This window comes from Larimichthys crocea, chromosome XX, assembly GCF_000972845.2.
Source record: "Larimichthys crocea isolate SSNF chromosome XX, L_crocea_2.0, whole genome shotgun sequence".
NCBI lineage: Eukaryota > Metazoa > Chordata > Actinopteri > Sciaenidae > Larimichthys > Larimichthys crocea.
In genome coordinates this window covers 18,065,294-18,076,644 of record NC_040030.1, presented here as the reverse complement: position 1 = coordinate 18,076,644, position 11,351 = coordinate 18,065,294, and positions in this window count along the sequence as shown.

Genomic DNA, 11,351 nt, shown 5'->3' with positions numbered 1-11,351 from the left:
GAATATTTTGAGGTTAGGAATGAGTGAACATGGAGTCAGTTGATTTTGTAGTCCTCTCTGTCCTCCTGTCTCACGGTGTCTCCGTGTCCTCTGCTTTCATCAATGAGAACCTGCTGCGAGGCTGAACGCTGCCTTACATAACCGTGTTCTGCGTTATTGACCTTCCTGCGTGTGGTCACTGACCTGTCCCTGCAGGCTGCTGCCGTTCCATCACATCGCTAGACAACCGTCGCTAATGGACGGAGAGACAAGGTCAAAACCGATGTGGAACACAACGTGTTAAAACGGCCGTCACTTTCTGCTGCTATAAGATGCCATGACAACCCGCTCAGTCTGAGGCTCGTCCTGTACACGCTACATAAGACAGATACAAATCAAACATTCAAAAATATTCATGTGTTGGACTAAATCTCCCACCGTGAGCAGGTTATGAGGCTCCACCCAAAGAAACTATTTATATGACTCATTCAAACGTTGTATTAACGTTTGTCTCGTGTCTAAAACATGTTTGGATGAGCTCAGAGCTTGTGTAAGTCCCAGATGGTACCCAGTCACTCCCATCTCTGCAGCTCACCACATGCCTGCAAGACACTGTGTGTGTGTGTGTGTGTGGTGTGTGTGTGTGTGTGTGTGGTGTGTGTGTGTGTGTGTGGTGTGTTGTGGTGTGTGTGTGTGTGTGGCTCCCCTGTCGGGTTCTCACAGCACGTATGAGCTGGTTGCTACACACAGCCTATGGTGCAGTCAAGTGTGTGTGTGTCAGAACGAGCTTGTTTGTTGAAGCATGACAAACAGAACACGCCTGTTGTTGTTTTGTTGAATTTGGGTTCTGAGCTGAAGGTGGAGTCTGATATTTATACAACGTTAAATAAGATAGAGATGTTTCAGTGTCTCGTCCTCAAGTGATGTCACTTGAGTTTGAAAATGAAACTGAATCTGAGACCTACGAGCACAACGCGCTCAGATATCTGGCTGAACTGGTCGGTGCTCGAGTTGCATCGTGGGTATGTGGCGCCATGTTTTCTACTTTTGGTTCTGCTGCTGGCCACAAAGTTTGGGCCCAATTCTACCAACAAGGTGACTCAGTCGCTCCTGAGTGTAACACGTGAGAGCCACAGAAGAGACAGAGAACTTTCCTGCAAATGTTTCACATAAAAGCACTGTTTAAACGTTTTCTGTCCACTGAAACCAAAGCAGGAAGTTAAAAACACAGACTGTCTAAAACCTGGACGTAGTCCTGTGACGTCCCCGCAGACTGTCTAAAACCTGGACGTAGTCTCCGTGACGTCCCCGCAGACTGTCTAAAACCAGGACGTAGTCTCTGTGACGTCCTCGCAGACGTGTCTAAAACCTGGACGTAGTCTCCGTGACGTCCCCGCAGACTGTCTAAAACCTGGACGAAATCCTGCTGTCGTGTCATGAGTCTTTGTTTTGTGTTAGTTGTGGAGCTTTTCTTTCAGAGTGCCGGGGGGAAAAACGTGAGCGCCACGTGCAAAACATCCAACTCAGTGAGATCTCACACCACACACACACACACACACTAAATGAGTGAGGTGGCATTATTCATGCTTGTGTTGGTTCGGGAGGCGAGGCAATCTGGAGAAACGCTGGAAGTTTACAGACGGGGTTGTCTGTCTGTCAGTCTGTCTGTCTGTCTGTCTGTTTGTTTGTTAGTCTGTTGGTTAGCAGGAACCAGGCGTCCTTAAAGTCTGCGGGGACGTCTCAGAGACTACGTCCAGGTTTTAGACAGTCTGCGGGGACGTCACGGAGACTACGTCCAGGTTTTAGACAGTCTGTGTGGACGGTGAATATTTTGAGGTTGGGAATGAGTGAACATGGAGTCAGTTGATTTTGTAGTCCTCTCTGTCCTCCTGTCTCATGGTGTCTCCGTGTCCTCTGCTTTCATCAATGAGAACCTGCTGCGAGGCTGAACGCTGCCTTACATAACCGTGTTCTGCGTTAATTGACTTCCCGCGTGTGGTCACATGACCTGTCCCTGCAGGCTGCTGCCGTTCCATCACATCGCTATGACAACCACGTCGCTTAATGGACGGAGAGACAAAGGTCAGAACCGAAAATGTGGAACACAGACTGTGTTAAAACGGCAGTCACTTCTGCTGCTATAAGATGCCATGACAACACGCTCAGGCTGAGGCTCGTCCTGTACACGGTAATATAAGACAGAATACAAATCAAACATTCAAAAATATTCATGTTTGGACTAAATCTCTCAGGTTATGAGGCTCCACCCAAAGAAACTATTTATATTGACTCATTCAAACGTTGTATTAACGTTTGTCTCGTGTCTAAAACATGTTTGGATGGAGCTCAGAGCTTGTGTAAGTCCCAGATGGTACCCAGTCACCTCCCATCTCTGCAGCTCACCACATGCCTGCAAGACACTGTGTGTGTGTGTGTGTGTGTGTGTGTGTGTGTGTGGCTCCCCTGTCGGGTTCTCGCAGCACGTATGAGCTGGTTGCTACACACAGCCTATGGTGCAGTCAAGTGTGTGTGTGTCAGAACGAGCTTGTTTGTTGAAGCATGACAAACAGAACACGCCTGTTGTTGTTGTTGTTGTTGAATTTGGGTTCTGAGCTGAAGATGGAGTCTGATATTTATACAACGTTTAAATAAAGTTATAGAGATGTTTCAGTGTCTCGTCCTCAAGTGATGTCACTTGAGTTTGAAAATGAAACTGAATCTGAGACCTACGAGCTCAACGTGCTCAGATATCTGGCTGAACTGGTCGGTGCTCGAGAAAAAACCTGGACGTAGTCTCTGTGACGTCCCCGCAGACTGTCTAAAACCTGGACGTAGTCTCCGTGACGTCCCCGCAGACTGTCTAAAACCTGGACGTAGTCTCCGTGACGTCCCCGCAGACTGTCTAAAACCTGGACGTAGTCTCTGTGACGTCCCCGCAGACTGTCTAAAACCTGGACGTAGTCTCTTGTTGGGGACGTCTCGGAGACTACGTCCAGGTTTTAGACAGTCTGTGGGGACGTCACGGAGACTACGTCCAGGTTTTTAGACAGTCTGCGGGGACGTCCTGAGACTAGTCCAGGTTTTAGACAGTCTGTGGGGACGTCACGGAGACTACGTCCAGGTTTAGACAGTCTGTGGGGACGTCACCGGACTAGGTCCAAGTTTTAGACGTCTGTGGGGACGTCACAGAGACGTCCAGGTTTTAGACAGTCTGTGGGGACGTCACAGAGACAGTCAGGTTTTTGACAGTCTGTGGGGACGTCACAGAGACTAGGCCAGGTTTTAGACAGTCGTGGGGAGTCACAGAGACTAGTCCAGTTTTAGACAGTCTGCGGGGACGTCACGGAGACTACGTCCAGGTTTTAGACAGTCTGGGGACGTCACAGAGACTAGGTCCAGGTTTTTAGACAGTTGTGGGGACGTCAAGAGACTACGTCCAGTTTTAGACAGTCTGCGGGGACGTCACAGAGACTACGTCCAGGTTTTACAGCTCGTGACGTCACCGAGACTACGTCAGTTTGAGACCGTCTGTGACGTCACAGGACTACGTCCAGGTTTTAGAACAGTCTGCGGGGACGTCCGGAGACTACGTCCAGGTTTACAGTCTGTGACGTACAGAGACCACGTCCAGGTTTAGGACAGTCTGCGGGGACGTCACGGAGACTACGTCCAGGGTTTTAGAAGTTTGGTGACGTCACGGAGACTACGTCCAGGTTTACAGGCTGTGACGTCACAGAGACCACGTCCAGGTTTACACGGACGCTCACAGACCAGTCCAGGTTTTTAGACAGTCCTGTGACATCACGGAGACTCGTCCAGGTTTTAGACAGTCTGTCGGGGACGTCACGGAGAACGTCCAGGTTTACAGTCTGTGGACGTCACAGAGACTACTCCAGGTTTTAGACAGTCTGCGGGGGACGTCACGGAGACCTACGTCCAGGTTTTCAGGCGTGTGACGTCACAGCGACAGCTCCAGGTTTTAGACAGTCTGCGGGGACGTCACAGAGACTCGTCCGGTTTGATGAGACCGTCTGCGGGGACGTCACGGAGACTACGTCCAGGTTTTAGACAGTCTGCGGGGACGTCACGGAGGCTATGTCGTTTAGACAGTCTGCGGGGACGACAGAGACTACGTCCAGGTTTAGACATTCTGCGGGACGTCACGGAGCTACGTCCAGGTTTTAGACAGTCTGCGGGGCGTCACGGGACTACGTCCAGGTTTTAGACAGTCTGCGGGGACGTCAGGAGATACTTGTCTGAATATCTCGTTGACGGTTGGTTGGTTATTTGCATACTAACTGCTAAACAAGAAAACATTTTAATGAGTGGACCTGTGATGCTTTTCTTTATTATACTGAAATAATTAAATCCCCTCGACACATTTCTAATTGTTTGTATAATAACCATAATACATGTCAGCTTTAAATGTCAGCCCTGACCGCAGAGTGATGTGCCAAATAAAATGGAGTTTCATTTCCTCGTCTGTGCCAGGTGCACTATATAAATATATAAATATAAATGTATATCCTCAGTATGAGGGGCTGTTGCTGTTCTGTTTTCTGTTGCTCAGTAAAATATCTGCTAATCACGTTTGACTGAAGCAGCAATTAAAACAGATCAGTCAGCTGCGTCTGTGGTTGTTCTCAGTGTTCTTGGTATTTAGAGTTTGTCGTTTCCTGATAAACCATAAAAACTGTTGATGATGTCATCCTGTATTATTAATCCTCCAATCAAACGCTTTCTCTCGTCTGACGCTGTGTTCACTGTTAGACTGGACACGTCTGCGTTCAGAGGTTCTGTTGCGTGTTCACTGTAGACTGGACAACTGCCGGTTCAGAGGTTTGTTGCTGTGTTCACTGTTAGACTGGCACTGCTGGTTTAGAGGTTCGCTGCTGTGTTCATGTTGACTGGACATGCGGTCTCAGGTTCTGTTGTGTGTTCACTGTTAGACTGGACACTGCTGGTTCAGGGTTCTGTTACTGTGTTCACTGTTAGATTGGACACGTCTGTTCAGAGGTTCTGTTGTGGTTCACTGTTAGACTGGACACGTCTGGTTCAGAGGTTCTGTCGCTGTGTTCCTGTTAGGTGGACACTGCCGGTTCAGATGGTTTGTCGCTGTGTTCACTGTTAGACTGGCCACCTGCCTGTGTTCAGAGGTTCTGTCGCTGTGTTCACTGTTGACTGGACACTGCCGGTTCAGAGGGTTTGTCGCTGTGTTCAACGTTAGACTGGCACTGCTGGTTCAGAGGTTCGTCGCTGCTCTCCTGTTAGACTGGCCACTGCGGTTCGAGGTTCTGTGCGTGTTCATTATTTTATTATATATATATGAAATATTTATACTCAATGATGATGGTTTAATCATTTTATATTGGTGTTTTTTTGCTCATTTGTAGTCCTTGTGGTCGAAGAACGAAGTGATGCATCCGGTTCCGCGTAGACGATCTTCGGCGGAGCTAGCCGGCTAACTGCTAGCTCAGAGAGACGCCATTAGAGCGGCTTCGCGTCGGGCAGAAACGGGAAGCAGCGGACTATTCGGGCCCGGTTCTCTCACACCTGTCGGTCGGTGCTGATGAAAGTCCGCTTCTCTTATGCTGTCGAGGCGTTCCCGTCCTGATTTTATCCGTTTTCCTGAAGTCGGAAGCTGATGTGAGCTGCGCAGCTCAACGCGGGGGGTTAGCATCGGTTAGCATCGGTTAGCATCGGTTGTTTTGACACATCCGCGGACTTTCCTCAGCAGACTGCCCAGCGATGGCGGCGGGCGGGGCGGGCGGCAGGACCTACTCCTTCAAGGTGGTGCTGCTGGGGGAAGGCTGCGTGGGGAAGACGTCGCTGGTGCTGCGATACTGCGAGAACAAGTTCAACGACAAACACATCACCACTCTACAGGTAAGAGGCAGCAGCTGAGCCGGGACAGACGGGTGGAGGTGGAGGTGGAGGTGGTTTTGGGTGGAGGTGTTTGTGTTTGTGTAGCTGTCACTTGTGCCTGTGGACGCGTGTTGCGCAGCCCGAGCCGTCCCGGGAGAGCGGGGTTATTACGAAAGAGAGAGCTGAAACCTGAGCAGTCTGCTGACACACCTGTTAGAGACCACGTCCAGGTTTACAGTCTGTGACGTCACAGAGACCACGTCCAGGTTTACAGTCTGCGACGTCACAGAGACTACGTCCAGGTTTTAGACAGTCTGTGACGTCACAGAGACTACGTCCAGGTTTTAGACAGTCTGTGACGTCACAGAGACTACGTCCAGGTTTTAGACAGTGATAACATTATATACACAGGTATGTAATATGTTATTAGATATCTTGTATAAATATATAGGTATATTATCTACAACATGTATGTAGATGTAGTATATATCTGTATAAACATATATATATATATATATGTTATACAGATATATAACTAACATATCTATACACACGTGGTATGTATATGTTATTATTATCTGTATACATATATATCACGTGTAGGTATAGGTTTATTATATATCTGTATAACATATTAGTATACAACGGGTAGGGTATATGTTTATTAGATTAATCTGTATAACATATATCTACACGTGTAGGTAATATGTTATTATATAATCTTGTACAACAGATATTACAACGTGTATGTATAGGTTATGTATTATTCTGTATAACATATATATACACGTGTATGTATATGTTATTATATATCTGTATAACATAATATATACACGTATATGTATATGTTAGTAATATCTTATAACATATATATACCATGTTGTATATGTTATTATATATCCTGTATAACATATATATACACGTGGTTATGTATATGTTATTATATATCTGCATAACATATATATATACACGTGGTATAGTATGGTTTTATATTCTGGTATAAACATATATATATACACGTGTTATGTATGTTATGATATAGTTGTAGAACATATAGATATACACGTGTATGAGTATGTTATTATGATATCTGTATAACATATATCGTACACGGTCTGTATAACGTTATTATCTAGTACCCGCTGATTTTGTTCACGTTGCGTGGTTTAGATTTAACTAGGTAGACAGGCACATGTGTTTGTCACTTGTTCTTTTCGTTTTCATTTTTTATGTTTCTCAGCCCCGGGCTCTTGCACAGTGTCCTTGTAAAACACAGGTTTGGACAGCGCTGACATACAGTTGCACGAGAATGAGGTGGCAGGTGATGATATTCACATAACTCATTTAATAATTTACAGGGAATGTTGCTGATATTTTGGGTCCGGGTTCAATTTTCTTTCTTTTTAATTAACTGAATTAACACTGATTTGGACTACATTCCCCTTTCCCCACCCACCCCCCCCCCCCCCCTCCACCCACCCCCCGGAAAGCATGACTTTCATCATGTGACCGCTGCAGAGAGGAGCACGCAGCCCAGATCTCTCACTCCGCCGCGGCTTCTGAGTACCCCGACTGCCGGCCTGGTGGGAGTGGGACGATCCGATGACCAAGAAATCGGACCAGTACGCCGGTACCGATACTGTCAATAATAAGGGGGATGCGTCACTTGGAAAAAACTCAATTAATTTTATTTAACCTTGAAGTGTTTTGTGAGTGTTCCTTTTATTTAGTTATTAAATAGTTAAAACCAGGGACAGAATTAGAACAAAGTTTATAATTCAAACAAGAATTGCGTTAATTATCACATATTTTTTCAGAAAAATCTTAAATACAAAAGTTACTCACAAAGCGTAAACAACATTTTTTAAGAAAAACAACTAGTAGTGGAGAAACTATAAACAAAAATTAAATTAAAACTTTCCACCAACAACAACAACTGGTGAAATATAATAATAGTAACACCCCCAAAGCCTTACGTTAGTCTGGTTTGTGGGTTCAGGTGTGACGGTACAACATCTAAACACAAAGGGGGGAGGGAGATCCGGCGAACCGCAACATGGCAAACAAGAGCCGGAAATTAAAGAATAATCGATCTCAACCCAGGCTAGTAATCGTCGTGATACTGATACCGACTTGGTACGATACTATCCGAGATTTGGACCGATCCCCCCCCACCACTACTGGTGGACATCATGGTATAAACAGCCACAAGCGAAAGACTCCAGTGTGGTGTCACAGCTCTCCACACAGAGCGGAGAAATGAACCGTGGTTTGTGAGGAACACGACGCGTTACAAGACGAGCTAAAAGGATGCATACAGTCTGCAACAGTCTGCATACAGTCTGCATACAGGCCTGCATACAGTCTGCTATACAGCCTGCATACAGCCTGATACAGCCTGCAATAAAGTCCTGCATACAGCCTGCATACGCCTGCAACAGTCTGCATACAGTCTACATAATACCGTCTCATACAGTCTGCATAAAGTCGGCATACAGTCTACATACAGTCGGCATACAGCCTGAATACAGTCTGCATACAGTCGCATACAGTCTGCATACAGAGCTACATACAGCCTGCATACAGTCTGCATACAGTCACATACAGCCTGCTACAGTCTGCATACAGCCTGCATACAGCCTGCATACAGCTGCAACAGCCTGCATACAGTCTAACATCAGCCTGCATACAGTCTGCATACAGTCGGCATACAGTCTACAACAGATCCTGCATACAAGCCTGCATACAGTCTGCATACAGTCTGCATACAGTCCCGCAACAGCCTGCATACAGCCTGCATACAGCTGCATACAGTCTGCATACAGTCTGCATACAGTCTGACATACAGACTGCATACGCCTGCCATAAGTCTGCATACAGTCCTACATACAGCCTGCATAAAGCGGCAGTGCTTCACTGTTTGAGCCGCAGGTCCTTCATCCCTGCTGCTGTCAGACTGTACAACAACGCACACCACTGATCATGGTGTAGTCTCCGTTTCATGTCTCAGTGAAATATTTTTCTATTTTATTTCATTTAAAAACCTGCGATTATTATTCATATCATGGTCACTTACTTTTGGAATATTATATAATTAATGGTCCCTACTCTTGTAATAAAATTATGATTTGCCAATCATGGGACTTTCTTTTGCATATTTCTCACACTATGGTCACTTTACATTACAATACTCTTTTTTATACTGATGCCTCTTTTATCCCCTCGTTGTCTGTTTTGAAGGTTGATTGTTTTTCGCGTCGGTCTGTTGTGTTTTCTACTGGTGTATGCTTCACTTTCCTCTGCTGCTGTAACAGCAGTGTGTTGGTGGGATGGATAAAGTATATCTGATATATATCTAAAAAACAAAGAGATATAATTTCATTATTATTCTGGTAGACAGAATAAATTACACTGATGTATAAATATATATGTTTATGATCTGTATAACGATATCATATACAATATGTATATGTTATTATATATCTGTAATACATATATATAATAACACGTATGTAGATGGTTTGTTATATATCTGTGATAACATATTATATAACATAGTATGTATATGTTATTATATATCTGTAATAACATATATTACACGTGTATGTATATGTTATTATATAACGTATAACAGATATACTAAACAATTCTGTATGTTATAGTATTTTATCTGTAATAACATATAATATACACGTGTATGTATATGTTATATATATCTGTAAACATATATTTCACGTGTATGTATATGTTATTATATATCTATAAACATATATATACCGTTATGTAATATGTTATTATATACTGTATAACATATATTATACACATGTATGTATAGTTTTTATATATCTGTAAACATATATATATATATATATATACACATGTATAGTATATTTTTTATATATCTGTATAACATATATATATATATATGTTATACAGATATATAATAACATATATAATACATACACGTGTATGTATATGTATATTAGTATCTGTATAACATATATACTACACTGGTCTGTATAAGTTATTATATATTCTGTCTAACCATAAATATAAACGTGTATGTTATGTTATATATATACTGTATAACATATAAGTAGACACGTGTATGTATATGTTATTATACATCCTGTACAAACAGATAGATACCCGTGTATGTCATGTTTAATATATATAATCTGTATAACCTATATAATACACGTGGTGTATATATGTTATGATATAGTCTGGAGTCAGTGTCAGAGAGGGGCCCGGGCTTCGGGTCAACTAATGAGAAAGGTGTAAAAGTATGGAAGTGATAAAATGACAGTTCTTGCACGGGTGCAGGTTGAATTTGGCATCCAGCATCACTTGAAGTTGATGGTGTTGGATTGAACACTGGTGTGTTTAATACCATCAGTAAATGTTGTAAAGTTTCAGGAATAATCAGCACCACCTGCTGTCCAAACCAACAAACTGGCAGCTGAAGTCAGATATATCTGTCAGTATATCTGTATTGTATATTTCTTCAATTAAAATGATATCAAACTTTTTATCATCAAACATGTTTTATATGATGTTGGCCCGTTACATGGTTTAAGAGCCAAGAATCTTTTAAAATATATTTTCCAGCATAATTGAAGAATAAAAATCAAAATACATTTGTTTTGCAGGGATGTCCAAAGTACGACCCGGGGCCAATCACAGCCCACGGTCAGCTTCATGTTTCTAAAATATTATTTATAACCTGCTGTGATCGTCAGATACTGTCTGACTGTTTGTGTTTTATTGTTGACATGATGAAGCTTCAGAACTGCTGCTGTTATATATACATGTGTATGTATATGTTATTATATATCTGTATGACATATATATACACGTGTATGTATATGTTATTATATATCTGTATAACATATATATACACGTGTATGTATATGTTATACAGATATATAATAACATATACATACACAAGTATGTATATGTTATTATATATCTGTACAACATATATATACACGTGTATGTATATGTTATTATATATCTGTATAACATATATATACACATGTATGTATATGTTGTTATATATCTGTATAACATATATATACACGTGTATGTATATGTTATTATATATGTATAACGCTGATTTGTTCACGTCTGATTGGTTTAGATTTAAATTGTTACAGAACATTTGTTTGTTACTTTTCTTTAGTTTCATTTTTAATGTTTATCGGCCCCCGGGCATCTTCACATTGTCTTTAAAAACAGTTTGGACAGCGCAGACATACAGTTTGCACGAGATGAGTGCAGGTGATGATATTCACATAACTCATTTATAATTTACAGGTAATGTTGCTGATATTTTGTCTCCGGTTTCATTCTTTTTAATTAACTTAATTAACACTGATTGGACTACATTCCTGTCCACGCGTGCGTGTCTGTAACTGACGCGTTACGTGACGCCCGGTGACCCGGTGAGTCGGTGATCGGTCTGTTGTTTGGTGTGCCAACATAAACCCCCCCCCCCCCCCCCC